Source organism: Cupressus sempervirens, chromosome 6 (genome assembly GCF_028749045.1).
Source record: "Cupressus sempervirens isolate cs-2001-9-10 chromosome 6, ASM2874904v1, whole genome shotgun sequence".
Classification (NCBI taxonomy): Eukaryota; Viridiplantae; Streptophyta; class Pinopsida; order Cupressales; family Cupressaceae; genus Cupressus; species Cupressus sempervirens.
Window position 1 is genome coordinate 132,401,748 of NC_143123.1, and position 6,934 is coordinate 132,408,681.

A 6,934-nucleotide genomic window follows, 5' to 3' on the forward strand; every position below is an offset into this window, starting at 1 on the left:
CAACAAAAGATCCATGTGGAAGAAGGAGAAAGCGATTTAGTTGGTGCAGGGTATTGAGAATTTCTATTTTGGTCTTCACATGCTTTATTTTATGTTGCCTACTTGTGGGTTCCAAGTGATTTAGTTGGTGTAGGGTATTGATAATTTCTATTTTGGTCTTCACATGCTTTATTTTATGTTGCCTACTTGCAGGTCCCATAAGTTGTTTGGCCTCATTGACATTATGAAAAACTTTCTTTAATTCTCTTAGTAAAAAATATATGATAATAATATAGTTTTGCATGAGCTTGTTAGTTAAAAGAGCTTAAATTCTTATTTTGGACAAGGATTTTCAAGTCTAGAATTGGATCCACCTTGGACAAGAAGTTTAAAGGTTAATTTTGAGCTTTCGATCTAAAGATAAGGAGTTTCATCTGGTACAAGGAAATAGATTTATGTATAAGAAACACAAAAATAGAATGCGTTATATTAAGAACTGAGGGTTATTATCATAGTTGGTATCACTTTTATATTACACGATTAATAAAAATTAGTATTATTTTAATTGGGTCATATTTAAGATATGAGATATATAAGCAAACAACCTCTTTATAGACAATGCATTTGATTCCTTAGAAATGACAAATGTAATGTTGTGATCATCTTGTGATATTAAATATAAAGTTTGAATTTTATTGTAACAATGAACATTATATTAGCTCATGACTTATAATATTTAGAACATCACAATATTTATAATATATTTGTGGGAGATTATATATTCAAGTGTACTACCCATTGGAACAAAAAAGGCCAAAGCCTTACAAAGGAAGAAAGCTAAGACAAAAGAAATGATAAGCCTCAGTTGCATCACCCTATCGACTATCATATAACCATATGAAAAAAAAGACCACCCACTTCCACTAACTAAATCCATCTAGAAAGCCACCTCAAGAGGAGATTCCACCTCTATAGTAAACAAGAACACACGAGGAAGAAGCTGAGAAATACTCCTCCTCCATATAGCCACATGGAAGAACCCCACCTAAATAGGGGTGTACTCCTCCTCAACATGAGCAATAGTAGCAAGGGGTAATGACATGCTTCCCCTTTGTGAAAAGAAAGAATCAAGAAAAAACATTATCCATGCCACCACCTCCACACCAAAATTAAGACTAGAAATTAATCCAATAAAATAGGTAAAGCACCAGCTGCACCACTTAGAGAAAAATGTTGCTCTCCAAACCAATACAAAGACATTCATTTTTTCTTTACGGTTAACCAAGTAAGGAAACAATGAGAAAAACACTTCCTTCTAACCATTAAAATAATGAGACAATAAAAGCAGACTAAATTTCCAATGGGGTTTTGAAATGACCCCCAAAGCTTACGTGTGAGACCAATAGTGGCCGCAAAAATCTTGAAGCAACCATCAACACCAAATATGGAAGATAATGAAAGTGTGTCCAAGAACCCATAAAACTTGAAGAAAAGAAGTCTTGATTGAATGCTTACTCCAACGGACGCAACACTCAGTTAAAGAGGAGACATGCCAACATGCTTGATTCCAAACTTTCCACCAGAAGTTGAAAATCTCCTTGGAGAAAGAGTATCGGAAGAAAAGATGAGTACCACTCTTGTCAACATTATTACACAAAACACATTATGAGGAACCAAGGAAGCCCAAATCACCCAAATTAGCTTGAGTATGATATCATTTTCGAGCCACTAACCATATGAAAAAGTTGTATTTGGGCCAAGAAAATTTGTTCCACTCCTATTTCCACCAAGGCACCTCTATACCTTCAAACAATTGTCTATCAAACTCCAAGTTCCTTGCAATAATGATATACTTACTAGATGAATCTCTACCTAGGCCAAAATATCTCTCCCCACCAAGGAGTTGCACTCACAAGAAAAAATAATCTAAGCCAATTCTTTTCTAGCCTCCTCCAACCCACCTAGAGACCATGGAGTAGAAAATTTCACTAGATTTACTTTATTTTTTTCAAATATATGCAAGTACAAGTGAGGGAGCAAGTTTGACCACCTCCTTTTGTAATTGATTTTGTTTCTTTTATTTCTCATTGAAGGTTTTGTTATTTCCTTTTAACTATATCTTCCATCCAAATATGCTCAACATCAAGTGCAAATAATTTGAGACTTCACTAGGATAGAGATACTTTTGGATTTCTTTCATTTTCTTGTTGTCAAGATCATTCTCGCTTTGAAATGGGTTTTTGAAACCATGATGATTTCACTCCTTCATATGAGGCTTTGAAGCTTTTAGCTTTTTTCTAAAATGTACATCTTTCTCTTGAAAAATATTTTAGCCTCTATAAAAGTTTTAAAAAACCACAAATCTTCAAGCCAAAAGGGCATTTGTTTGAGGAACCTATTTTTCTGATAGTTAAAGATATTGTCCACTAATTAGAGCTATCTATGAGGGATTTTGAGCATAAAACTATGTCAATGTTAATTCATAGAGAAGAGTCAAAGCTTCAACCAATCTTCACAACAATGATGTCTTTCCCTCTTATCCCTTTTCACTAGGTTTGTGAGGTTTGATATCCTATGAATTTGATAAAGCCTAAATGCTTATCATTAAGTCCTATGATCCCACCTCTCTTTTCTCGAAGGAGTCAATCCCGACAATGCAATCCCAATATATAATTAATGGGGATTTTAATCTACTTCAATGATTGTCTTTTTTTGACACTAATAAGTATCCTTTCTTGTTTTGATTGTAGATGATAAAATTTAATAAGAGATTAATTAAGCTTCAAAGACTTATCTCTTACTTGACAAGTTACTATAGAACCTAAAGAGAGCACCTCTTGAATTGAGAACTCTTGATGCAACCAACTAACAACTAGCTCTCTTGAAGATCTATTGGCTTCCTTAGCTACATTTTCCTATTTTCCGAGAATGTGAGTAGAATAATGATCCCCATGCATATTATTGAGCTTCATTTATTGTAATAAGACTTTGGATTGTATTTCTTCAAGAGTCCCCCATGAAAATGTTTCTTGCAGAGGATGTTTAATTTCCTAATGATCCATGATAATATCTTCACCAACCAAACTTAGAGCTCTTGGTGCTTCCCAAGACATATTGCAATCGAGGTTGATGCATTGCAACCATGTTCGACAAGGCTTTCATTTGTATGGCTACATACCCATTTGGACTTCTTGCCTTCTTACTTTGAAATTTCCCTTTTGTTCCTTGGAGCATTATGATAGACAATTTGCCTTTATTTTCTTGCAGAAAATTCAATCATTCCAAGACCTCTAGGGGCTTCTTCAGCTTCCATCTTCATAGTGATTGACAAAATTAAGGCACTTTTTTCTATTTGCTAATTTAAATTCATTAAATATCTTCATGTTAATTCCAAGACTAAGAACACTTTTGTCTCTCTCGCCACTAATGAATCAAATTTAAACTAATCTCCTTCAGATTATGATGACCACAATCTTGATCAAGTTATGTAAGTTGATTCAATGTTATCTTTTTTGTATTTTTTCATCATGTATAAATGACTTAGCGTAGACTTGATCTATTAAACAGGTTCAACGATAGTTTTGTTCCTTGTATTTTTTATATAGTACTTTGATGTAAAATTCTTTGAATATTAATAGATGTGAAATAGGAAAAAAAGGCTAAGAATAATTTTTTTAAAAAATTCAGTTAGGGATTTTAGATTTATAGATTTTAGTGGTCTAATCTTGCATCTCGCCTATTGGTACCATTGATTGCTAGTCAAGTTTTGATGGTAAACCATTAGATTAGAAATAAAAAATTTCCAATACACTGATTCCTTTAAGAAAATTTCTAGTTCTCCTTGATGTTGAGGTCCACTAGCATCAAAGATGAAATAACAAAGGATGCGAAGGGCAAGGGCCCAATTTGTGTTGTTGAGTTGCTAACCCATGAGAATTGCAAACCAGAATATTTGGCTACAACCAAAGTTGTGGACATAAAGAAGATGAAGATAACGTAATTTTTTGTGGTTATTTTTGTTGTTGCAAAATCTATGTTTTAAATGTTATAGTTTATATTGGGTGGGATATGCCCTTGTTCTAGGTGGGGATAGTTCTGCACTTGTTGATGCACTTAGAGGGTACTATTTTGGTCTAGATGCTTCTCCTATGAAGCCATAAAATTTGCAAGGATTGTGAGTAGATCTTGGATGGGTAGGTAGATGTTCATGTGCTTTGGGTGTCAAATTTTATAAAATCGGCTAAGTCTTAGTAATCAAACATACATTCAGAGGCTCATGTATGCCTATAGCTATAAAGTTTTGTGAAACTAATACAAAGGCTCTTGTCTATAATAACTATTAACTTGCAAAATAATTATTATTATAATATGTCTTCATAAAATAACTATTAATAATTATAGAGTTGTATGATGCATGCATTGAAGTGAAAATAGTTAATTATGAAAATATTTTGTATATATAATTAAAATGAAAAAAATGAAAATGATTAATTATAATAATCTATATAAAAATACTCTTAATGGTCATAAAATTGTATATTATAAACATTAAAGTTAGATTAATTTATCATGAAACTATTTTATATATTCAAGTCATTAAAATGAATATTACAATTTCAAATGATTCTAAACAAAAAGAAAGTGTAATTGTAATTATAAAAAATACATACAATAAATTTAATTTAACTTAAATTGTGTAAATCAAATACTTATAAATTAGCTAGTTAATTTCCTATTCATATTTTGAGAAATAAAAAAATTATTAAAATTTATAGATATAAAAATTAATATTATTTATCCTTGTAAACAAGGGAGACAAAGGATCCAAGTTCCTTCCATAGGCATAGTTTAAAGTAATTAAAAGTAAAGACAAAGATAGAAGGGGAAGGAAGGAAGATAAAATAGGTAGAAGGATTTAGAGGAGAGAGAATGAAAATAGAAAGATATATAGAGGATGAGGATGAGGATGAGGATGAGGGAGAGGGAGAGAGATAGAGATAGAGATAGATGAGGTTGCCAATGTTAGTATCATTTTTAATATCAAGCTTATGTAGATGTTTATTTATATAAGAATATAAATATATTGCAGTAGTTTGTCTATCAAAGGAGTCGATGCCAAGAAAAACACATTATGCATCTTTGTTAAATAATTCATGGACTATAGGAGATTTGTAAGAAGGTACGAAGGTTACGATATTTATTAACACATTCTTGTAGATAATGTATACGAATACATGACAATACACATACTTTTATAATAATAACAATAATAAATAATTTTAAAACATTTGTTGTAAGAATTTAATTTTTGATACAAGATAATGATATTAATGTTTGCATATTAGTTTTATTTATTAAAATTTTAAAATATATTATAAATAAAATTCATAAAAGTAAAACATTGCAGTATTTAATCAAATCCTCAAAATGATATATTTGAAAATATAGCACGTGTCTTATAGTAATTCTTAAAACTCATCATTAAGAAAAATATTTTATCTCTATGTTCATAAACATTAATGAATAAAAATATCTTTAGATTTTGTAATTAGAAATTAAGAAACTCTTCAATTTCAAATTCTATCAAATAGATATTGAGTAATATTTAGAATTGATTTTATTAATTTAACTTATTATTAATTTTTTAAATTAATAAATACAATATATGAGCAATATTTGTAATAGATTTATTTTTTAAAGAGATATATTAGTATAATTTACATATAAATAGATAGGCAAGAGCCTACAACACAACGATAAATTGTGAGTCTTTTATATGAGAGGTCTTGGGTTCAACTCTACTTGAGATTAAATATTAATATTAATTAATCACAACAAAGCATGATAATTAATAATGGCTTTGACCTATTATCGATTAAAAATTAAAAAAATATTACCTCAATATTTTCTTTCTTATTATGTTTTATTTTATTTGAGAAAGTAAGTAGAAAACACATTAAACTCATACCACTATAATTATTGCTTGCAAGTATTTGCTAGTGATTTGACTTAGTGCGTTGGTGATTGATTTACCTTGGTAGTGATGACTCAACTACTTTTCAAGATTTATTAATGTTTCTACTTGTATCGTTCAAGTTGCATCATTGTTAAGGATTGTATTAATTCAAATTCTTTGGCCTTTCATTATTGGCATTTATTTTGGTTTACAAGGAGTAATTGTTTTTAGATTAATAATCCAATAAAAGACACATCACTCTACTTTGTGTTCAAGTTGTTAGGTATTGCAAACCTAACACCTCTAGATGTTACAAGGCAAACAGATTGAAACATGTGTTTCTCGAAACACATGTGGCAGATCATTTATACTTGGCAACTAATTGACAATAGAATGTTGAGCATTCATGCAAAAGAGAAAACTTTTGTGATGTGAGCGGTGATATTTCCTGAATTTTTAGTAATTCCAATGGAATTTGTACTCAGAAGGATAGTTGATTCCCAACTACTATTTATTGATGGCTATGAAGATTTCGTTGTTGAGGTACCCCACTGTTGTGGTTGGAGACTTTTCAAGTCAACTTGAGGAAGTGCACTTTGAAGTTGTTTTTGTATGGTTCATTTTCTTCATTTGTGGACATTTCTTTGTATGGAATGACAAAGTATAGATGTTTTGAGCCTAAACTTTACAAATATTGAAAATTTGTATTTTTGGATTGCAAATATTCATGATAAAGATCTCCATAGGTTTGTACGAATGAGATTCAAACAAAACTAACAAGGTACTTTAAGATCTCAAGAATTTAATGGTAAGGGTGAATATAAAAAGAGAAGTTTTATTGGTAGATTCATAATTTTGTCTTGGAACAATATGCCCAATAGTAATTTGCTAAAAGTGAGCAATTAGAAACCTTGCTTATTATTTGGAACTTTGGATGCCCCAAATAGAAAACAATATACCTTCTATTTAAGGTCTTCTATACTAATGTTTTTACCATTC